The following is a 25,673-nucleotide window of genomic DNA, read 5'->3' on the forward strand; positions in this document are numbered from 1 at the left end:
GAGCTGAATTGAACAGTTATAATCCACAGAAATATAATTAATGTCAGTGGTATTTCCAACATATTCTATCTCATTTTTAAAGAAAGATTATTGTTAAGTTTTTTTTAAAGGAATGTGAGTATATGAAGGATGATGGCCAAATACTCTGTATCTTAATGGAGTATAGAATCAGAGAATGTGGAATTCATCTGGAGTAATAAGATTTAGCTGACAAATTGTTTGAGTCCCTGTCTCTGGCTGGTAGGGCAAACTCAGTTTTGTGGAGCTGGGCAGGCAAAGGAGAGAATAAGAGTTTTTTGAGAAAGCTAACCTGACTGATGGGAGAACCATAGCAACAATGCTAGCAGATGGATTCTTGATTACTCCCAAAGCAAGTGGTTGATGCTGAAATCAAGGATGTGCATAGTAAGAGTTGATTAGAAATCCAAGGTCCATAGGCCAAAGCCAAGAGGCCAAATAGATGACTGAATCAATGAAATCAGAGTCAGGCATCACATTCCAAAGGATAGAACCAAGATATGGATCACATAGCAAAAAGGTCAAGTCTAGGCAGCTGGTCCTGATCATCTGGGTGGTCCTAGCACCGACACAAGTTCATCTGACCTAAAATATCTTTTATTGGCTTGTCCAATGCCAAGTAGTACCTGGGAGGTTTAAAGGGTCAAAGACAAAGCTGAGGAATGATAACAATTTCTCTATTAGTAGAAACTGTTGAAACACTTGTTGAAACACTTGACCAGCAATAGAAGATCAGACATCTTGTCCCTTGACACGCTCTAAACAACAGACTTTACATGAGGTCTTACTCATAGGTGGAACTTTGAATTAATAATTTATTAAGACTTCTTTTGGCTTTAAGAATTCTATGATTTTATTTTTATATTATTGGGGTATAGAAGGTCAACTTCTTATTCAGAAAGCATATATCAAGTACTATTTTTAATAAAAGTGCTTTTAAGCAGCTGTAGCGATAACAAATGCTCCTGCTCTAGAATGGACAATCCTAAATCATAGGCAGGCTTGGATTACGATGTCCTGATTAGCACAGCAAGGGAGATATTCCTTAAACTGAAAAATAGGGCTTTCTTTCCTTTTCACATATAAGATAATGTTGGTCTGGCTACATTTATACATGCAGAAGTGAGGAGATATTTGCTAGGTCCATTGGTTTGTTGTTATTTTACTTCAGAGGTGACAAGTGGCAGTGCCTGAGTCTGCTTTCAGTTCTGACTAGCTTCTCATAATTCACATTGAATGTGGCACATATGCCAACCTGCCACAGTATCATGTGGTAGACTCATAATCCTTTTTTTTCCTGAGATGCATGACCAGGAAGACATATAGGTTGTGTCCATCAGTGTCCAGGACAGATTTTATGATCATTGTAGTGTCTTGTTAACTAAACTTCCAGAATTGGCCAGATCCTGCAGAGTTTTGTAAGAAGGCAATGGAAAACCAGTGAAGGATTTCAAGCAAGGGGATCTATTTGTTCAATAAATATTTATCAAGTGACCTTATAGTGTCAGGCATTGTGCTAAGAGCTGGGTATTGAAAAGTGAAACAGCAGATATGGTTCTCATTGTCAAAGAACTTATAGTCTATGGAACTATAAAGAAGAAAAAAGGCAATTACAAAATAGTGTGATAGATGCTATGATGGGAAGAATTACAAAATGGGAATATCTAAGCAAAGAAAATAACCTAGAACTGGTTGGGGGTGATCGAGGAAGGCATCTTGGAGGAGAAGACATATAAGAAGAAGGAGCCAGATGACAAATAAGGAAGTATGTCCCAGGGAATGGATGAATGATTGCAAAGGATCAGGGGAGAAGTAAAGATAATTGAGGTGGTTGAAAGGTCAAGTGATTTTATCAGAGTGGTCCATTTGGACTTACAAATCAACACTCATAAGGAATTTATAGCCTGAATTTATACTATCGGGGTCTGAAGAAACCTTGATCTAAGTATACATAAGTCAGGAGAGGGTGACTGAAAGCAAAGTGTTCTAATATCCTTATGTTGTTTTTCAGAGGTAAGGATATTGATAAATTTTTGACTTTGATAAGTATATGTGTTTTGTAATTTCTAGGGTAATTCTTTTAGAGAAAAGAATAAAAACAAAATGTATAATTTCTAGACTAGTAGAGGAGAAAAATGTAGAGATAAAAATGACAACCCAAAAGAAGGCAAAAAAAAAAAGAAAAAAAGCCAACAAAGGAGGGAGAGAAAAGATGACATAAATAGAAAACCTGAAATAAGATGGTACATATAAATACAAATATGTTTGTAATTATATTAAGTGTAAATGGACTAAATTAAAGGAAAAAAGTTAACAGATTGAACTAAAAAAGAACAAACAAAATTCAACCATGTGCTATTGGTAAGAAGCACATCTAAAACATAAAGATACAGAAAGGTTGAAAATAAAAGCATGGAAACCAATATGACAGGAATATTCCAAACAAAAGACAGCTTGTGTAGTAATATTAGTATCAGATAAAATAAAGTTTAAGATAACATCACTGAAGATAAAGAGGATGATGTCTTAACTATAAAGTGTCTTATTCCCCAGTAAAAATATAACAATTAAAAATTTTTATGTATCTAATAACAAGGTCTCAAAATATATAAAGCAAACATTGGCAGAACTTCAATGAGCAATAGATAAAATTATAATAATCTCCCTTAGTAATTGATAGATCAAGTAGATAAAAATTCTGTAAGGGTATAGAAAATTTGATCAACACAATTAACAACCTTGACTTAAGAGACATATATAAAATGATCCACCTGACAACTGCAGAATGTATATCTTTTCAAGCAGACATGGAATGTTTTTTCAAGTTGACTATATTCTGGGCCTTAAAGAAAGTCACAACGTATTTCAAGGCATTCAACTTATGTAGTCTACATTCTCTGATCTCAGTGAAACAAAAACAACAATAATAAAGAAACTAAAAGAATCTCCTGCACATTTGTGAATGTTTAATGAGAAACCAGAGACCACTTTGGATGTTTCAAACAGAGGATTTAGAAAATTTGTTGTAAAAGTTTTGGAAGGGCTGGAAGAACAAAATGGAAAATGTGGTTACACAGAATTGATGATTGCTGTGCTTCTGGGATGCCACTGTCCTGCCTTTGTTGCTGCTGCCATCACTGCCAGAGGCACAGTCAGAAGCTCTGCTTGAGGTCAGGGAAGAGTGGCTTCTTCCTTTCTTCTGCTTTCTACTCTCTTATTAGTGCCTCCCACTGACAGAACCTAACAGGAGGACAGCTGGGAAGGGAGTCTGGAAAATGTAATTGAGATTCCCAGCTCTCGTATTATGGAGGAGATAACTGAAGAGCAAAAGGAGGACAACAGATAGTATTCAGCACAGTCTTCTCCTTTGGCTACTCAGCATCCATGTACGCTCTTATCTTGAAGCACCCATACAACTGCAATACAAGCAACTTTATGCTTCTGCCTAACAGGTTGAAACTATCTCTTGTGCAAACAAAACAGAAGATATAGAATGCGGTCGTTGAAGACATTTCTGGATGATGTTAATTACTCTTCTAATTCAGTAAGAATCCCATTTGGATATCCTGTAACCTAGAGACTAAACTTTAAATTTAGCCACTACCAACATGAAATAAAATGATAGGGAAAAAGAGAGGGGGAGAAAAGCTTAAAATATACAAATATACATATAATAGGCAAGGAGAACTATGCTAGGCTGCTATAATGAAATTAACTTAGAAATCAATAACAAAAATAAAACTGGAAAAAGCACATTTTAGGAAATTTAAGAAACAGCTTCTAAACAATTAAAGAGTCAATGAAGAAATCAGCATGAGAATTAGAAAATACTTAGAATTGATTTATAATAAGAATATTAAATGTCAAAACTGGTAGAATGAAGCTAAAGCAGAACTCAGAAATTTGTGACAATAAATGCTGTAATAGAAAAGAAGGAAAGGTAAAAATTAATGCAATAAGCTTTCATCTTAATTAAATGCAAAGAAAGTAGAAGGAAGAAAGTAATAAGCATAAAAGCAGAAATCAATATGACAGAAATTAAGCTTATAATGCTGATCTTTAAAGCTAAGTTATTTGAAAAGATTAATATAATTGACAAACCCCTAGTGAGATTGATTAATAAATAGTAATCATTATCAGGATTGAAAAAGAAAACTTACCTATATATGTTCTGGATATTATAAGGATAATAAAAGGCTGTTATGATAAACTTCAGGCCATAACTTGGAAAGTTGATAAGAAAAATATAATCTACCAAAAAGACTCAAGAATAAACAGAAAACCCAAGCAATAACCAGACCATTAAAAAAATTTAATCCATAGTTAAAAATATTCCCACAAAGAAAACTTCAATCCCAGCAAAATCTACAAACATTCAAGGAAAAATAATTCCAAACTTGCTCTATTCCAGAGCATTAAAAAAAAAGAATGAGCATATCCTTGATGCCATAATCTGACACATGATATAAGAAATAAATATATATTATATATTATAATAAAAATATGTACAAAAACCCTATATGAAATATTAGTAAATCAAAACTTGTAATATCTATAAAGGATAAAGAATCATGACTAGGTGGTGTTTGTCCCAAGAATATTAAGTTGGTTTAACTTTAGAAAATCAATTAATGTTATTTACTGCATTAGTACATTAAAAGAGAAAAATCACGTGATCACCTCAATAGATGCAGACAAAACATTTGATGAACTTCACCTACAATTAGGAAATAGTTCTAGCAAATGGAGACCAGAAGGGAAATTCCTTAAATTGAACAAGAGTTTCTTAAAAAAAGTAACTGTCATACTTACTGGTGAAACTTTGAAGGCTTATATTTGAGATTAGCAAAAGACAAGAATATCCATACAGCTACTTTTATTCAACAGTCTATGAAAGGTTCTGATGAGCACTATGTAGAAGAACAAGAAATACAAAGTGTCAAGACTGAATGGGAGGAAAGAAACTTGTCACTATTTACAGATGATATGATTGTATAGAAAATACAAAGAAATTTACAGATAATTTATTAGAATTAGTAAGTGAGTTTAGAAAGGTAGTTGAATATAAAATCAATATACAAAAATCAATTGCATTTCTACATGCCAGTGACAAACATTCAGAAAATGAATAAAAAAGATGCTTATAATAGCACACAGGTATGAAGCACTGAGGAATAAATCTAACAAAGAAAATACAAGAGGGGCTGGCCCCATGGCTGAGTGGTTAAGTTCATGTGCTCTGCTTCGGCAGCCCAGGGTTTCGCAGGTTCAGATCCTGGGTGTGGACCTAGCACCACTCATCAAGCCATGCTGAGGTGGTGTCCCTCATGCCACAACTAGAAGGACCCACAACTAAAAATATATACAACTATGTACCTGGGGGCTTTGGGGAGAAGAAGGAAGAAATAAAATCTTTAAAAAAAATGCAAGAGCTTTATGGAAAAAATTGTAAAATCTTATTGAAAGATATTAAAGAAGACCTAACCAAATGGAGAGATAAGCCATGCTTATGTGTCAGAAGATTCAATATTATGCGGATGTCAATTCTCCTCTCGTTGATTAACATTCAATGCAATTCTATTTAGAATCCACACAGGATTTATTTTTCTTTTGTGAAATTTGATAAGCTACTTATATGGTAATGCAAGAGACCAAGAATAACGACGATATTCTTAAAGACAAAGAGCAAAGTTCAGGAAATTTCCTAGTAAGATCAAGACTTATAAAACTATAGTAATTGAGATACTTTGGTATGTACAAGAAAGCATAAGGGAGCCCAGACAGAGATCCACATATATAATGATGTTTGGTACATGACAGATGTGGTAAGTTCAGATCAGAGGAAGGAAGGATGGATTCTATGGTTAATGGCGCTGGGACATCTGGGTATGGATATGGAAAAAAAGTGAAATTGTACCCCTACCTCACACTATACACGGAAGTCATTATCAGATTTAAGACCTAGTGAGTCTATAAGCTATAATTTTTTTAAATAATAAAACTTTTAGAAAGTAATATAGAGATTGTTTTCATGACCTTAAAATAGGGAAGGATTTTTTTAAACATAACATAAAAACCCTAGGAAAAGATTGATGAATTTCTACATTAAAATTGAGAATTTATTAAAAATTGCATGAAAATTGAGAATTCATCAGAAGCTGGCACAAAGAGAGCAGCAATAACATGAACAAACAAAAAGATCTCTTAACATGGAGAAGATATTGGTGACACAGAATCTGACAGAAGATGAGTATCTGGAGAATATTGAGAACGCCTCTGTGGCTGGAGCTGACACGTCACAAAGTATGTTTCCAAGACTTCTTGCCAGCTGGCTTCCAGCTGGTTTCTGCAGAGAGGCTGATGAGAAGCTCAGGAGGAAGAGCTGAAGTATTTCCTTTCCATTTTGTTGGTCCAACCACTGTGCCTCCAGCTGCAGCATACAGTTGACTCCAGCTTCCAGCTTCTTTCAGCACCTCCAGCCATTACTGCCCTTCACCCGGGTAAGAGGGTCCCTACACTGAGCCCTGTGCTTTACAGAGCCCCACCCTCAGCCTCTTGTGACTGCAGTCCTGCCTATGGGGCAAGAAGTCTGCATGGTCAAAGGGATGTGACTGCTTGGAGCCTGTTCCCTACCTGCCCCTTGATGGATGACACAGAACTCTGACGTTCCCTGTGCAAATTGCTCTGGGTGCCTCCTTCCAAGAGTGGGCCATTCTTCCAGTGTGCACATCTTGGCTTAAGGGATGGCTGTTTGTGTATAATTGTATGTGTGTGTGGATGAATGGAGCTTGGGTGATTATATGTATGTACCTGAGGCCCCAAATAGAGCTGGATATAGAAGGGGCTGGCTCATGGGCCATGGCTCTGAGCCTAGAGTATAGCTATCCCCATGTGCTGCCACATTGTGGCCAGAAATTTTGAGAAGTTGGAAGTTTAAATCAGTGCTTCTCAAACTGTGGTGAAAATCCAGGTTTTTCTTTTTTAAAAAAATTTCAAATTTATTGCCAATCAATATTTTTGTTAAATACAAGAAAAATAAACTGCAGGAAAAATGAAATTTAAAAAACTATACAGCCAACATATCATCACCCTGTAAAATTGCTCTAAAAATTTCTGAACACTTACTCTCAATTATTGTGCTTATTTGGCATGGACCATTAACAAATAATATCCAGACTTGCATTGTTGGGCCATACTTGGAGTACCATTCACTTAAATTCACAACTGGCCTTCCAGGACATTATGAAGATACATTTGTTAAAATGTGATGATAGCACATAATTTGTTTAACTGTTTAAATGTAGACATGTATGTGGGCCTCCATCTGTACTGTCAACCCTAGTTCTGTAAGTGGGAGGGGTGAGCCTCCTTCTAGCATCTGCTTTCCTCCACTCGCTCGGAAGTTCTGGGGGTGTACAGCCATGCTTCTTCTTGACAGCTGGAATGCCACATTCCCTCCCTCACCTCTGGGTTGTTTGAGTATCCACAGGGTCCAAGCACAGACTGATCCCCCAGAGGTTCAGTCTTATTTCTCTTGTTCCTTCCTCCCTAGGGGCAAAAGGTGCTTCCTGATGTTATTAATATCTGGGTTACCTCAGGATTCTCCCCTCTCCCTTTTTTTTCTTTTTGTTCTTCCAGGCTTCACACTCACTGAGTTGGCAAATATGAACAACCTGACAACAAATGTTGGGGAGGGTATGGAGGAAAGTGAATTCTCCTACATGTTGGTGGGTCCAGATTGACATAACCACTTTGCAGCGAGTTGAGCTCTACTGGGGGAATTGAGATTTCTATACTAAATAGTCCTACAGGTGTCCACCCTTGAGAAACTCCTGCTGGATTCACATATATAAATATACATAGTAGGGTTGCTTATAAGACCCAAACAAAAACAAAAGAACAAAACTGGAAATGACCCAAATGTCCATCAACAACAGATTGGATAATTGAGTTGTGGGGTTTGTACAATGGAAACATGAAATGAACTATAGCTCTGTGTCATGAATATGAATGATTTCAGAAGCATAATGTTCATTCATTCATTCAACAAATATTTACTGAGTACCTACTATGTGCCAGACACTGTTCTACATGCTGGAGACACCTAATGGAGCTTCCATTCTAGGGGGGAGAGAAGATAGAAAACAAACAATAAACATATTAAATAAGTAACTTAAATAAGTGGAATGTCAAAGTGATAAGTACTGTGGAAAATAAAAGGAAAGCAGGGGAGAGGAATCAGGAATTTCTGGGAGTGAGACAGAGTGTGTATGTGTTTGCAGTTTTAAATAGGGAGGACAGATAGGCTTCATTGAGAATGTGACATTAGAGAAAAGACTTGAAGGTGGTAAGACATGAGCCATGGTGGTGAGGTTGGGGGCAAACCATTCAGGCAGAGGAAGCAACCGATGCAAAGGCACAACGTAGAGCCATTCCTGGCAGGGAGGTAGTGTGGCTAGAGGGGAATGAGATTAGATCAGAGAGGGAGTTGTGTGCTCTGTTCAGCGGGAGCCTTAGTGGCATTACTCTTGCATTTATTAAGTGAGTTGAGCAGCCACTGCTGGGTTTTTAGTAGAGGCAGTGTCCCAACTTGATTAGAGTTTAGTAAGATTGTTTTGGTTGCCGCGTTGGCAACAGACTTGGAGAATATGATCATATTGAGCAAATTAGAAGCATGTCCCTGGAAGAATGCATACAGTATGTGTTTGTTTATAAAAAGACTCAAAGTAGCCAAACTAAACAATATCCTGTCTGGGTATACACACAGGTGTAAAACTATAAAGAAACAGAGGGAAGAGCAAAACAAGAGTTAGGGTAGATGTTACCTCTTGGGGAGAGCCAATGATGTGACAGGGGAGGGGCACAGTGGGACTCTAAGGGGTCATGTTTTGTTTCCTCACCTGGGTGGGATTTTTACTGGTAGTCTCTTTATTAATACTTTAACATCTAAGCATATGTTTTAAACATATATTTCATAGACAAAAATAAAAAGAGAAACAAAAGGAAAAAAAGAACCTTCCCCTTAGTAATAGCTTAAACTATTTTACCACTAATTTATACAACAGGTTGGTGTTTTTCTAGATGAAGACAAAAATTTAAGTTGAGCCCGAATATCTGGGAAATATAAATAAAAGAATGTCGATGCATTTTTGAGTGTGGGTTGTTCCTGACATGTATATATCAACTTTTGGCTATTAAAAGACAATCAAAAGGAGAATTGGGTGTCAGCCAATAACGTATTTATAGCCTAGAAACTTCCAATTTAGATAAACATGCTTATCAGGCATGAAGTATTTTTTGAGCACCTGCTACATATGCAAGAAGATTTGGAAGTACAGAGGAATATTTAATCTACTTAGCAAGATGAGATCAATATACCAAACAATTACCTATTACATTGTGTCATTAATTGTTAAATTGTGTGGCACTAGATAATAAGGCTGGCAGTAACATCTGAGAATCTCAGATGTAGTACACAGACACAGACTATGTCTTTAGTTTAGAATCAATGGTTACCTGAGTATAGAATTTTGTAGCCAATTTTTATTATCACATGAACAGAGAAGATTATGCAAGACATTTTGCTGTTGTGCATTTATATATATATTAGGTATCTTTGATGCTTAATAATTTCACAAACACTTCAGCAAACATGCTCAGCTTTTTCCTCATGATTCTTCATCTGCCCAGAATATTCCTATGTTTCTCTTTCCATATCAGATACATGCAAATAGAGCTAGAAAAGTGGACCATTCTTTCTGCATTTGTGTTTCACAAATTCTTTAGTATGAATGAGATTAAGTATTTTAGTTTAAAACACCCCCTGCTGGGCTGTACGCAGTATAAATTATCAAGAGATAATGAATACTACAACTTCAGGAATTTTTAATTTCTTCTGGTTAATTATTTCAATAAGACCTTGAAAACAAAAATAACTGGTAATTGGGAATTACCTTCATTAAGCAAATTAAAGGAAGTATTTAAAGTGACTTTTGGTGAAAATTTTGTGTTTAGTACTGCTTTGCTATGTTCTAAGATATTGATGAAATATGTTAACATAGCTTAATATCTTTATTACTGATTACTATGTTATAAAGTTGATATATTTGCTGATTCACACACATATATCATCGTGTTGATAATTTTCTTTTCTAGCTCTGGGAAGGAAAACTATTTTAAAGTCATGTAGCCAAATGCACCCTCACTTTAGGTGTCCACGGCTGACAAGTTCCAAGAGCAAAATTGATTATGTTGACTGCTTGACATAGTTCTACTCTTCATAAATACATATTGAGAAGCAAAAAAGTTTAGTTTTTGTGCTATGCTTTGATGTATAGCTGGAGCCCCAAATAAATGGTATATTTCAGTAAACTATTGAAAAGTCTGACTTTACTATAATGGGGACTCAGTTCTTTTGTATGGATTTGCCTTGAAATATTTTATCCTTGGAAACATTTCCAAATGCTTGCAATGGGTTTACAGTCTCATTTACTTTTTTTTTTTTTTTTTGCTAAATTCTGTCCATTGCCCCTTCCCAATTCTCATCACCCCATTCTCCCAAGCTGTGTTAATATTGAGAATTATCCAGGAGGAAAGGTAGAAATGAGGAAAGTATGACCTCAGAGGTATGTGTTTATCTTTTGCTCTATTTTATTTGACATTGTTTTGGCCTTAAGAGAAAAGAGGAAATTTGCTTTTGCGATTGACTTGCTTATATAAAGGAAAAAGAACCTCCTGCCCCCACCTTTTATTTTATAAAGAAAGACATCTTTAATAATTCTGTTTTAGGGTTTCTTCAAGGAATGACTTATACCCTAGATTAAAGGCATTCGTATAGTCAGCAGGAATCTAACTTCAGTTCATATTAATGCCTGTAAGAGTCGATTCTCTGCCAACACTTTTTCTAGGGATGAATTTAACAGCAAGGTGCAACAGCTCACAGATGTCAGAATAAATAACTGGCCATCTAAGTGTCAAGAGTTGGTTGGAGCCATATCTGCTTGGGGATTTTAAATATCCTGAAGTGTTTATAGAAACTTGGGTTAGTCTAAATTTGACTTTGTTCCCCCTTCCTGGTTGTTCTCACTGGGAAATTTAAGCTACAAGTTCTGTTCTGTGTTTAAGTGGGTATTCCTTACAGTATACCAAAGTGAGTAGCGATTATGTTGGAAATATGTGTGTGGGAATATAGTTTAGGAAGGCTTCAGCATGCTCTGAAGTAATTATGTTTAGACAGATTGAAATTCAGTGAGAATGGAGGGTTCTTTAGCACCCTTCCAAAGGCTGCCCTTCCAGTTTTAAGTTCTTTGAGGTATTTGATAGGAACGTGCTATTAAAACTTACATATTAAATAAACACTTCCCAAGCTGTTATGATTCCTGAGTTTTTGATTTAAGTTAACCAGGGCTGATTAATATTTTTTCCCTTCCAAAGACTGAGAGTTCCTTAATGATCTCTTTGAGGGCAAAAGTAGTGTCACTTTCACTATGTGTTCCTGGGGTCTTCAATAATATTTCTGGAATGTAAGGCCAAGTGAGAATGCCTATTTGGCTTAAGGTAACATTTGCTTTTCCATTTTAATGTAACAACTACTGAAATAATTGTCCCCTTACTCTTCCATTAACTCCAAAAAAACATCATTGAGGGCTAGTGTTAATACTACCCATGCTGTTGGTAGAATGTATTAGTAATCTCAACTGAGAAGAGTTCCATGTTTGAAGTGATCAGGTTCTATGCAAGGCATTTGTCTGTTTGTTCTCAGACCCATTCCCTGTCCTTCTCCTGCTTTTTTCAGTATTATAGGGCCAACACCTGTAGACTGTGTTTCTCAGGTTCACTTGCTAGCCGGTTTCCAGATAGGTTTGGCCAATGGCAAGAGAATGGTGGGCAGGAGGAAGGAAGAAGCCAGTGCATGTCTTCGTGTCTCTTTCTGCTTCAGGATGAGTGCCTGGCAGTGGCTGTGTCTCCTCCCTGGTTCTAGCTCCCATTCCAGGACCCCTTCTGCATTGGCCCCAGTTTCTGCTGGGGTCCCTAGCTCCTAGGCTCTGGTAAAGCCCCTCATCCCTTTGTCCCTTTTGCTCAAGTGGTGATAGTGGCTCCTTTTTCTCTTTCCTTCCTTTCTCCCTTTTTTTCTTTCCTTTTTCTTTCTAAATGAAATATAATTCAAATACCGTAAAATTCACCCTTTTAAAGTGTACAATCTAGTGGTTTTTACTATATTCACAGACTTATGCAATCATCACCACTATATAATTCTAGAACATTTTCGTCACCCCAGAAAGAAACCCTGTATCCATTAGTGATCACTACCCATTCTCCTCTCCTCACAGACCCTGGCAACCACTGATCTACCTTCTGTCTCTATGGATTTGCCTATACTGTACATTTCATATAAACGGAGTTCTACAACATGTGGCTTTTTGTGACTGGGTTCTTTCACTTAGCGTAATGTCTTCAAGGTTCATCCATGTTGTAGCATATATAAGTATTTCATTTTTACGACTGAATAATATTCCATTGTATGGATATGCCATGTTTGTTTATTCATCCATTCATCAATTGATGAACATTTGAATTGTTTCCACTTTTTGGCTATTATAAATAACACTGCTATAGAACGTTCATGTACCAGTATTTATGTGAACCTGTATTTTCAATTCTTGGATTGAAAGTCTTAGTTCTCTTAAGCAATATAAGATATACCTAGGCATAGAATGACTGGATCATATGGTAATTCTGCATTGAACTTTTTGAGGAACTGGATATTGGCTTCTTTCTGTTGCAAATCTCTGCATTGTCTCATTGTCCTCTTTGGCCATTTGGTTTTTCCAGCCCCTTTATAACTAGTTCTCTGTATAAAATATTAAAATACCTAGCATGGACTCTATTTCCTTGACTGAAGCATGACTCAGATGGTTTCATTTATATTATCCATGAAAGTCAAGGCTATTTTTCCTCCCAAGTTTCTTCTCTTTTGCATAAAAGATGATGAAAGAAACCACAAAGTTATTAACATTGTTAGGAAACAGGGTGTCTGGTTAATTAGATTCTGCAACTTTATCTAGTAATGTGCTACCATCTCTAACCTAAATGTTTTATGGATAACTTATAGTTATGGCAAACAAGATTTTTGTTTATGTCAATGGACTAAATGCTCCAATCAAATGCCATAGGGGGGCCAACTGGATAAAAAAACAAGACTCATGTATATGCTGCATACAAGAGACACACTTCAGACCTAAAGACACAAACTGAAAGTGAAAGGATGGAAAAAGGTATTCCATGCAAATGACAAAGAAAAGAAAGCGGGGATAGCAATACTTATATCAGACAAAATAGGCTTTAAAACAAAAACTGTAACAAGAGGCAAAGAACTACATAATGATAAAGGGAACAATCCAACAAGAAAATATAACTCTTGTAAATATCTATGCACCCAACATAGGAGCACCTAAATATATAAAGCAATTATTAACAGATGTAAAAAGAGAAATAGACAGTAGCACAATAATAGTAGGGGACTTTAACACTCCACTTACACCAATGGATAGATCATCCAAACAGAAGATCAATAAGGAAACACTGGCCTTAAAGGACACATTAGACCAGATGGACTTAGTAGATATATATAGAACATTCCATCCAAAAACCACAGAATACACATTCTTTTCAAATGCACATGGAACATTCTCCAGGATTGATCACATTTTAGGCTACAAAACAAGTCTCAATAAATTTAAGAAGATCAAAATAATACCATGCATCTTTTCTGACCATGAAGGTATGAAACTAGAAGTCAACTACAGGAAGAAAGCCAGAAAAGACACAAAAATGTGGAGATTAAACAAAATGCTACTGAACAATGATTGGGTCAGTGAAGAAATCGAAAAATTTCTGGAGACAAATGAAAATGAAAATACAACATGCCAAAATTTGTGGGATACAGCAAAAGTGGTTCTGAGAGGGAAGTTTATAGCAATTCAGGCCTACCTCAACAAACAAGAAAAATCCCAAATAGACAATCTAAAAGTGCATCTAAAGATACTGGAAAAACAACAACAAACAAAGCCCCAAATCAGCAGAAGGAAGGAAATAATAAAAATCAGAGCAGAAATAAACAAAATAGAGACTAAAAAAAAGTAGAAAAACATTAATGAAAGCAAGAGCTGGTTCTTTGAAAAAATAAACAAAATTGACAAACCCTTAGCTAGACTCACCAAGAAAAAAAGAGAGAAGGCTCAAATAAATAAAATCAGAAATGAAAGAGGAGAGATTACAATGGACACCTCAGAAATACAAAAGATAATAAGAGAATATTATGAAAAGCTATATGCCAACAAATTGGATAACCTAGAAGAAATGGATACATTCTTAAAAACATACAACCTTCCAAAACTGGACCAAGAAGTAGAGAATTTGAATAGACCAATCACCAGTAAGGAGATTGAAACAGCAATCAAAAACCTCCCAAAAAATAAAAGTCTAGGACCAGATGGCTTCCCTGTTGAATTCTACCAAACATTCAAAGAAGACTTAATACCCATCCTCCTCAAATTCTTCCAGAAAATTGAAGAGGAGGGGAGGCTTCCTAATTCATTTTATGAAGCCAACATTATCCTGATACCAAAACCAGACAAGGACAACACAAAAAAAGAAAATTACAGGCCAATATCACTGATGAACATCGATGCAAAAATACTCAACAAAATACTAGCAAATCAAATACAACAATACATTAAAAAGATCATACATCATGATCAAGTGGGTTTCATTCCAGGGATGCAGGGATTGTTCCACATCTGCAAATCTATCAACGTGATACACCACATTAACAAAATAAAGAATAAAAATCACATTATCATCTCAATAGGTGCAGAGAAGGCATTTGACAAGATGCAGCATCCTTTTATGATGAAAACTCCAAATAAAATGGGTATAGAAGGAAAATACCTAAATATAATAAAGGCCATATATGACAAACCCACAGCAAATATCAGTCTCAATGGGAGAAAAACTGAAAGCTATCCCTCTAAGAATTGGAACCAGACAAGGATGCCCACTGTCACCACTCTTATTTAACATAGCATTAGAAGACCTAGCCAGAGCAATCAGGCAAGAAAAAGAAATAAAAGGGATTCACATTGGAAAAGAAGAAGTGAAACTGTCACTCTTTGCAGACGACATGATTTTATATCTAGAAAACTCTAAAGAATCCACTAAAAAACTTTTAGAAACAATGAAGGAATACAGTCAAATCTCAGGATACAAAATCAACGTACAAAAATCATTGCATTTCTATACACTAACAACGAAGTAGCAGAAAGAAAAATTAAGAATACAGTCCCATTTACAATTGCAACAAAAAGAATAAAATGCCTAGGAAGAGGTGAAAGATCTGTACACTGAAGACTATAAAACATGGTTGAAAGAAATTGAAGAAGACACAAAGAAATGGAAAGATATTCTCTGCCCTTGGATTGGAAAAATTAACCTTGTTAAAATGTCCATACTTCCTAAAGCAATCTACAGATTCAATGTAATCCCTATCACAGTTCCAAGAACATTTTTCACAGAAATAGGAAAAGAATCCTAAAATTTATATGGAGCAACAAAATACCCTGAATAGCCAAAGGATTCCTAAGAAAAAAGAACGAAGCTGGAGGTATCACACTCCCTGATTTCAAAATATACTACAAAGCCATAGTAACCAAAACAGCATGGTACTGGCACAAAAACAGGCAGACAGATCAATGGAACAGAATCGAGAGCCCAGAAATGAACCCACACATTTATGGACAGCTAATATTCGACGAGGGAGCCAAAAGCATACGATGGAGAGAGGAGAGTCTCTTCAAGAAATGGTGATGGGAAAACTGGACAGCCACATGCAAAAGAATGAAAGTAGACCATTCCCTTACACCATGCACAAAAATCAACTCAAAAGGGATTAAAGACTTGAATGTAAGACCCAAAACCATGAAACTTCTAGAAGAAAACATAGGCAGTATGCTCTTTGACATTGGTCTTAGAAGCATATTTTCAAGTACCATGTCTGACTGGGCAAGGGAAACAAAAGAAAAAATGAACGAATGGGACTACATCAAACTAAAAAGCTTCTGCACAGCAAAGGAAACCATCAACAAAACGAAAAGACAACCTAACAATTGGGAGAAGATATTTGCAAGGCATATATCAGATAAGGGGTTAATATCCAAAATATACAAAGAACTCATACAACTCAACAACAAAAAAACCAACAACCCAGTTAAAAAATGGGCAAAAGATCTGAACAGAGATTTCTCCAAAGAAGATATACAGATGGCCAACAGGCATATGAAAAGATGCTCAACATCATTAGCTATCAGGGAAATGCAAATCAAAACTACAATGAGGTATCACCTCACTCTGGTCAGAATGGCTATAATTAACAAGACAGGAAACAACAAATGTTGGAGAGGATGTGGAGAGAAGGGAACCCTTGTACTCTGCTGGTAGGAGTGCAAACTAGTGCAGCCACTATGGAAAGCAGTATGGAGTATCCTCAGAAAATTAAGAATAGGTATACCATATGATCTAGCTATCCCACTGCTGGGTATTTTTCCAAAGAACTTGAAAACACAAAAGCATAAAGATACATGCACCCCTATGTTCACTGCAGCATTATTCACAATAGCCAAGACTTGGAAGCAACCTAGGTGCCCATCAAGTGACAAATGGATAAAGAAGATGTGGTGTTTATACACAATGGAGTACTATTCAGCCATAAGAAATGATGAAATCCGACCATTTGTGACAACATGGATGGTCCTTGAGGGTATTATGCTGAGTGAAATTAGTCAGAGGGGGAAAGTTAAATACTGTATGATCTCACTCATAAGTAGAAGATAAAAACAACAACAAACAAACACATAGCAATGGAGATTGGATTGGTAGTTACCATAGGGGAAGGGGGGGAGGGCAAAAGGGGTGATTCGGCTCACATGTGAGGGGATGGACTATATTTAGTTTTTGGGTGGTGAACATGATGTAATCTACACAGAATTAGAAATATATAATGATGTACATCTGAAAGCTATATAATGTTATAATCCAATATTACTGCAATTAAAAAATAAAATAAAATAAAATAAAAAATAAAAAACAAAAAAACAAAAAAAAGATTTTTGTTTATAATAGTGATAAGATGCTTCCTTTTAAAATAAATGTATGTAAGTGAAAAAAAAGGAGAGAGCTTACCTAATAAAATTTAAAAATACAATGGCGTAAAATAGAAGAGTGAGTGGTTTATAGATATGAAAAAATTGTGAAGTATGGTATATCACAACTGAAGTTTGGGAACATGGGCCTTACTGCATCTCAACTCCTCTGCATGGCTTCTGTACTGGGTTGAATACTGTCCCCCAAACTCTCTGGAACTTCAGAATGTGACCTTATTTGGAAATAGTCTTTGCAGATATAATTAGTTAGGATGAGGTCATATTGAATTAGGGGGTTCCTAAATCCAGTGATTGGTGTCTTTATCAGAAGGCAGTGTGAAGACACACAGAGGAGGCGGCCATGTGACAACAGAGACGGAAACTGAAGCGATGCAGCTACAAGCCAAGGAATGTCAAAGATTCTTGGCAGCCACCAGAAGCTAGGAGAGAGGCACAAAACAGATTTTCCCTCAGAGCCTCCAGAGGAACCAACTCTGTTGACACTGATTTCTGACTACTGGCCTCCAGAACTGCAAGAGGATAATTTCTGTCATTTTAAGGCACCCAACTGGTGGTAATTTATTATAGCAACTTGTAGGAAGCTAATACAGTCTCGCTTCTAGACCTGCTCATTATACTCATTGTTAATATTTCCTGAAGATGCACGGGGCTTCCAGGCTTCTGTTCCAGCCCTTTACCTCTATCTGGAATGTACCTTATCCTCTCCTACTCCTGCTTGTCTTCCACTCTCTGGTCAATTGTTTGTAGGCCCCGCTCAAATTTACTCAGAATCCTTTCTTTCTTGCCCTCCCACTTCATCGGTGTAGTCAGTCCTTCATTTGTATCACACTGTTGGATTTTCTCTTCCTGCAACGTTGTGTGTAGTTTGTCATTCAGTGTCTACATCTCTGTTGATCCATGAACTTCCTGGGAGCTGGGGCTGTTTTATCTTTATATTGCCGTAGCTCAGGATATGATATAATTGGCTTCCATTGAATATTTGTTTAATAAATGAAAGTTTCTCTTACTTATTGTTTGTTTCTATCTTTTAAAATCAAAGACTATTTCTTTCGTTCTTCTTGGAAGATGTGTGTAAAAATGAATGCTACTTTGGAAGTCAAAACAGGCTGTAGTAAGATCAAAAGTTGTCTTCCTGGCCTTGCTATTGGAAACTGCTATTTAAAATTTGTTTAATTTAGAGCTTGTTTTATTTTATGAAGATAAATGGTAGAGTAAAAGGAATAAACCAGTAAATAACTGTCTTGGAATTCTAGAGAGTGAAAGCTGTGGTGATTTCATCAAAGGCTATTAAGAGCAAGGTCCCTGTCAGCAAATCAGAGAAATATTTCCACCTACTTAATTGAGGTGAGTTCATGGTATTAAAGACCAGAGAAGTTTTTATGCCCAGAGTTATTCTTCATGCCATCTGCTGCTGCAGTGTGTGGAAAATGGGTTAGGGAGAAAATTTGTGGGGAGAGATGGAAAACTTTTTTATATTCCATAATCAGCTGAGGGTGATAATGAGACAGCCATCCTTTAAAGACCAAGAAAGAGTTTTGCTCTAAGGAAAGGAATAGAATTACAAAGGAGAAAGACCAAACATTTCAAGGACTCTATGTGTATTGAATTATTTTATGTTTTTAGAACTTTTTTCTGGCATCACAGCTGACTACTAGTTACAGTAATGAATCAATTATTCACAAAAGGGAGAAAAACAGGTTCTTAAACCATAAATCACATCCCAATGAAGTTATGAATTTGAAAAGGCTGATTGTGGTTGTGTTCTTCAATATCAGTCCTATGCAGGGCAAAAGAAAATATTAGCAAAGTGACTTTTGGCAATAAATTCAAGTTTCCTGAAAGTGAGTTATAAGTTGCAAGACGTTTTTCTATGTTTTTTACAAAACATTCTTTCATCTGTGGGTAAGAAAGACTCACCCCCATACCAGAGGCATTCTGGCTGCTTTAACTGGCTGAGTCCCTTTTTGTAGGCTCTGCCCGGTGAATCTGGGGTTGTCTTGCAAAGAGAATGTTTCTGAAATTGTAGCTCTCCTTTCTGCTTCTGGGGGGTCGTGCTCATTTCTAGCATTCTCTGAAACTCCTAGTGCATACAGGCCAATAAAAATCTGTTAAGAGAGGAGAGACAATTTGATGTGCAGCTTCTGACTGTCTCAGGCTACTGATAAGTACAGTTGATGGCAGCATTAGACTCTGTTTTAGTTATCTATTGCCCAACACTTTAAAAAATGATCTTTTTCCTCATGATTCTGTGGGTTGACTAGGCTGAGTTGGGTGGTTTTTCGGCCCCTTATGGTGTCAGCTAGGGTTACTCAGTTGGTTGCATTCAGTTAGCATCTTGGTTGGCTAGAAGTTCCAACAAAGCTTCACACAAATGCCTCACCCTTTGCTGGTTCTCCACGTATCCTTTTTACGTGGCTAGCTTGGGCCTCCTTTCAGTATGGTGGCTTCAGGCTATTCAGACTTCTTACCCTGCCACTGGCTTCAAGGGGGAAAACAGCAGCTGCTAAGCCTCTTAAAGCCTAGAACTGCATCTGGCACAGTGTCACTTCCACCTAAATTATGAGAACAACCCAAATTCAAGGGAAGGGAGGTAGACGCCACTTCTCTATGAGGAGAGTGGCTTGCTGATAGAGTGAGGGAAAGAATTGATGGCAGCCATCTTTGGAGAATCACCACCACAGCCTCATTACTCACTTTACATTAGCACTATTTAATTTTATGTTAGATTTTCTTATGTATCTTCAGCTCCCTTTATAAGAACAATCTTACATTCACTTACCAGTTCCAGCCAGTGTTTTCTGGTCCTTTAGGAAAAGTGGTCCTAATTATTCTTAATAGTTGGTACTATATAGTTAGGTCTCACTTATGTGCTCAGTACTGAGTTTAGTTCTTTATGTATATGAGCAAGTCCTTACAATAACCCTGTGAGGGAGATATTATTATGTCTCTCTCTCTATTTTTTTTTTTGTCACTGAGGAAGATTCTCCCTGAGCTAACATCTGTGCCAATCTTCCTCTATTTTGTATGTGGGTCACTGCCACAGCATGGCTGCCAACGAGTGGTGTAGGTCTGCACCTGAGAACTGATCCCAGGCCACTAAAGTGGAGTGTGCTAAACTTAACCACTAAAGTGGAGTGTGCTAAACTTAACCACTAGTCCATGGGGCTAGCCTCTATCTTATTTTTTTTATTTAAAAAAATGGAGACTTTGAGCAAGAGAAAAATTTGCCCACGTTCTCACAGCTTACAAAGTGGTGGAGCCAGCTTTGGAAACTAGAGATTTCTGGCTTCCAAGTTGGTGCTTTTGTGCTGAAACATGGTAGTTTTTCTAGGTTCTTTCTGAAACCTTCATTTAAAACTGCTGTCAAATTCATCTGCAGTACACTTGTTGACTTTCCTGAATTCTACTCACAGAATTTTTCTGAAATAGATGTTCCTGTTCTTGGCATACAGACCAAGACAAAGCTCTCTGAGATGTTTCCGTTAGTGGAAACTCCCCCAACCTTTCTGATTTATAGCTTCTCTAAAAGTAGAAACATTTTTTGAGGCTTCTGCAGTTCCTCTATACTGACTGCCCCTTGAAACCTCCTCCCCATGTGTACTTACTTCCTACCTGGATTGTGTGAAAGACATTTCCACATCCCTGGGTCTTAACTGTTTTCTTGTTTAATATTAGCATATCTTAATTAGTTTTATCATGGAAGTCTTAGACTGTGGCTGTCCAGACTACAGAGAATGTTTCAGTTGGTTAGATAAATATAAGATTGACTCTTACTAATTTGAGCGTTAGATCCTCATCACGTTCTCTTGTGAACTTTATAGTCCGTTAAATTCTCTTCTACATTCCTTTAGGCCGTTAGTACTTTCTGAGCCTTCCTATATTTCACTTTGATGTTAATATTTTATGTTTCTGGTCATGTATTTACTGCTCACCATCATTAAAAATAGTTAAATAGCTCAATCACAGGCTTTGGATTTTCATTATAACCCTTTAATTCCCTGAAACCTGTTTCTGTGATAAAAATGATAAATATATTTGGAAATTGGCCAGATTTGGATGTTTGCTTAAATATTATAATTCTATTATAATTTTTAAATCATTTTCCAGAGAGGACAAAGAGGTAGAAGTAGAAAATACCATAAGAAAAACATGAAAAGATTGACTTCCTCCCTTTTATACCATGAGTACAAGAGTTGGGCAGTCCTAATGACACCATCTTCTTGTTTCAATGCCAGAGTGAAGATGTTGAGTCCAGGTTAAAATTGGTACTGCATCTTGGACCTGAAACACAGGGCGATCTTCCTAAATATAGCCCTAGTTACCAGCATAGTCTTAGGAGAAGTGTTTGATTCTAAGAAATACAGTTCAGAAATAGAGCCACAAATCTCAATATGTTGTGTTTTCATTTTTACTCAATTCAAAATACTTTGTAATTTGTTTGATTTCTTCCTTTACCCATGGATTACATAGAATTGTATTATTTAGTTTCTAAATATTTGGGGATTTTTCAGGAGATCCTTTTGTTACTGATTTCTAATTTAATTCCATTGTCATCAGAGAACATAATTTGTGTGACTTGAATGCTTTTTAATTTTTTAAGCCTTCTTTTATGGCCCCAAATATGGTCTATCTTATGTAGACTGTAGGCATGTGAAATGAATGTATATTCTCTGTTGTTGGGTGGAGTATTCTATGAATGTCAGTTAAATCAAGTTGGTTAATAGTGTTTTTCATGTCTTCTATGGTTTTACCGATTTTCTGTCTATGTGTTCTATCAATTATTGAGATGGATGGAAATCTTAGAAGTATAATTATGGACGTGTCTATTTCTCTTTGCAGTTTTTCACATATTTTGAAGATCTGTTATTTGGTGCATAAAGGTTTATAACTTTTATTTTTATTTTTATTTATCTATTTTTTATTTTTTTTTAAAGATTGGCCCCTGGGCTAACTACTGTTGCCAATCTTTTTTTTTCTGCTTTATCTCCCCAATCCCCGCCCCCCATACACAGTTGTATATCTTAGTTGCAGGTCCTTCTAGTTGTGGGATGTGGGATGCTGCCTCAACGTGGCCTGATGAGCGGTGCCATGTCCGCGCCCAGGATCCGAACCCTGGGCTGCTGCAGTGGAGCGCATGAACTTAACCATTCGGCCACGGAGCCGGCCCCTGGTTTATAACTTCTGTGTCCTCTTGATGAACCAACCTCTTTATCATTATGAAATTACTTTTTTTTTTTTATCCCTGACGATCTTCTTTGCTCTGAAATCTACTTAGTCTGATGTTAAACATAGCCACTCCCACTTTCTTTCAGTTTATGTTACTATAGAATATCTTTTTCCATCTTTTTTACCTTTAATCTTTTTTTTCCATTTACAGCAGCATAGAGTTTGGTATTGCCTTTTTTTACCCCTCCTGATCTGATAATCTTTGCCTTTTAATTGGAGTTTTTAGACAAATTACACTTAATGTGATTATTGATATAATTATATTTGAATCTACCATCTTGCTGTTAGTTTTCTGTATGTCCCTTCTGTTTTATGTTTCCTTTATCCTCTTTTTCTACTTTCTTTTAGATTAATTTAATATTTTTATGCTTCTCTTTTGTCTCCTTCATGGTCTTATTAGCTATAACTGTTGTGTTTTTTTTTTTGTTTCTTTGCAGTTTATATTATACATCTTTAACATATCATAGTTTACCTTCCAGTGATATTTTACACTTATAGTATAAGAACCTTACAATAGTATACTTTTATTTCTCCTTCCTCTCCTAGCCTTTAAGCTATTGTTGTTATACATTTCATTTTTACGTATGTTAAAATCCCTACAATACGTTGCTATTATTTTTGCTTTAAACAGTTGATTATCTTTTAAAGAGATTTAAATTAAAAAAAAATTCTTTATATTTACCTATGTAGTTTCTATTTCCAGTGCTCTTCCTTCTTTTGTGTATGTCCACATTTCCATCTGGTATGATTTTATTCTGTTTGAGGTACTTACTGTACCATTCCTTCTAGTGCAGATCTACTGGTGGTGATTAACTCTTTCAGTTTTTGTATGTCTGGAGAAGGCTTTTATTCATCTTCATTTTTTAATCTATTTTCACTTCCCCCCCCCCAGTCAGTACTGTAAAGATATTTTTATACTATTTTCTAGCTTATGTTGTTTCCAATTAGAAATCTGCTGTCCTCTTTATCGTTATTCCTCTGTACATAATATATCTCTCATTTTCCCCTCTGTTTTTCATGTTTTTCTTTTTATCATTGATTTTAAGCAATTTGATTATGATGTGACTTAGTTTTCTTCATATTTCTTGTGCTTTGGGTTCATTGAGCTTCTTGGAATTTTTTTTCCCCAAGAAGTTTATTTGAACAGACCTGAGGATGGAGAGGGCCCCACATCTAAAAGAAGGTGTCGGGCATCTTGGTGGTGAAGGTTGGCTTGTGCTGACGATGCAGGACCCAGTGGGGCAGCAGGAACTTGTTCTTGTAGTTGTGGAACTGCTTGACTGCCCGTAGGTGGCACTTACTGGCCACGATCTCCTCCACCTTCATGATCTGGATGGAGTGGACACTAGCTTGGTGTTGGGCACCCATGTCATGATAACACTGGGTGACAGTGCCCACGGTGGTCAGGTCCCAGTACATTCAGTACATATGGGTGCTGCTATGGGAGTTGTAGTGCAGCCAGTTGCCAAAGTTCTTCACCTGCAGGGAGGATTTCTTGAAGACCTGCCTATGGTAGACAGTTTCCACTGAAGACTTTTTCTTCTTCAGCTTAGACACAAAGCACTAGAAGCAGGACTTGGCAACGACATGATTAGGTGCAAAGATTTGTGTAGTGGTAAAGGGCTGGCATTTGGAGGTAGGGAGTCAGCACCCCACCACCTTGTATTCTGGTAGTATGCCTGAGGTCTTCATAGCTCTCTCTTCACTCTTACCGCCATCCACAAAAGGGCTTATAGTTTTCATCAAATTTGGAAAAATTTCAGCCATTATTTCATCAAATGTTTATTGCCTCGCCATCCTTCAGGGATGTCAACTACATTATATTTGGTCATTTGAGGTCATCTCATGGTTCACTGATGCTTTGTTCATTTTTTTCCTGTCTTTTTTCTATCTGTGTTTCATTTTGCATAGTTTCTATTGCTATGTCTTATATTTTACTAATCTTGTCTTCTGCTTTGTCTTAACTCCTGTTGATTCTATATAGTATATTTTTCATCTCACACATTGTAGTTTCATCTCTAGAAGCTCATTTTGTGTCTTTTTTTATATCTTCCATGTCTTCCTATAATATGTTCAGTCTTTATCATTTTCCTTTATAATTGTCAGTTTTTGATTTTTATATTTTGAAGCTATATTGTATTAGGAATGTACATGTTAATACCTTGTGTGCACGTGTGTGTGTGTGTGTGTGTGTATAGTCTTCTTGTGGATTTTTTCTTTTATTCCTTAAAGCTTTGTGCTTTAACTTCTACTTTGGCACTAAAATTACTAAAAAATCACTAATATTGCTATACTACTAGTTTTCTTCCAGGTAGTATTTAGTATTTACCTGGAAAATCTTTTCCCATATTTTTATTTTCAATCTTTCAAGATGCTTTTTTTTTTAGGTGTATCGTTTGTAAGCACCATAGAACTGGATTATAATTTTAATCTTATAATTAGTCTTTGAATTAGAAAGTTTAACCTGTTTACAGAGTTTTGCTCTTAGCCATCACAAGGAATCAGAGAGGAAGTTATAAAAATAGCTAACAAGGGGGGAAGCATAGGTGTTTAGGAACTCTTACAAGGCTTTGGTCGTGGGTTCTAATTTTAATGTTTTCTCATATACATTATGAGACTACCTTTCTCATATAGAGGCTGGAATTCCAATAGCTTCCATCCAATCATCTTTCTTCTTGGCACATAGATTTGAAGATGCTGATAGAGAAAAATGACCTTACTTTCCTAATGTGGGGACCATGCAGTACTCAAGATACTCTACAAGCCTCTTGTCCACGCCAGAATAGGTCTCTTAAAGCATTTATGCATGGTATTATTTTGGGTTTTGCTTGAAAGTTAATTTTAAGCATTGCCAATCTTAAAAAAAAAAAAACGCAACTATTTCTTAGTGTGTAGATTTTCTAATCGTCTCCATATTCTTTAGTTTATGAAGTTGCTCCTTTGGCCATTCCTTTTAAGATGGTCATACACCAAGTTTACTTGATCAGTGTTGAGGTGAATTTTTCTTTAAATTCTAATAGACTATACACTGTTCAGGGTCATTTATAATGAAAACAAGGTAGCATGCCTATTACATAAAAATAAAATAATTGTTTTTGTGAAATGAATTGGAAGATGTGGCATAATTAGACAGTGGGCATTTGTATTCTCCTATTATCACTTTAGAGCTGCAAAAAAATGGAAGTAATTTATTTCATCGTGGTAATGCTCCTT

The 25,673-nt window shown here is 36.3% G+C and overlaps 1 protein-coding gene and 1 pseudogene across 1 annotated transcript in view; one reads left to right on the forward strand and one right to left on the reverse strand.

The window, feature by feature from the left end:
* Positions 1–25,673, forward strand: part of ZFHX3 (zinc finger homeobox 3) — a 1,295,574-nt gene that overhangs the window by 131,760 nt on the left and 1,138,141 nt on the right. The window lies entirely within an intron of this gene.
* Positions 23,634–24,152, reverse strand: LOC103549831 (large ribosomal subunit protein eL20 pseudogene; annotated as a pseudogene).

This window comes from Equus przewalskii, chromosome 3 (genome assembly GCF_037783145.1).
Source record: "Equus przewalskii isolate Varuska chromosome 3, EquPr2, whole genome shotgun sequence".
In the NCBI taxonomy this organism is placed as follows: domain Eukaryota; kingdom Metazoa; phylum Chordata; class Mammalia; order Perissodactyla; family Equidae; genus Equus; species Equus przewalskii.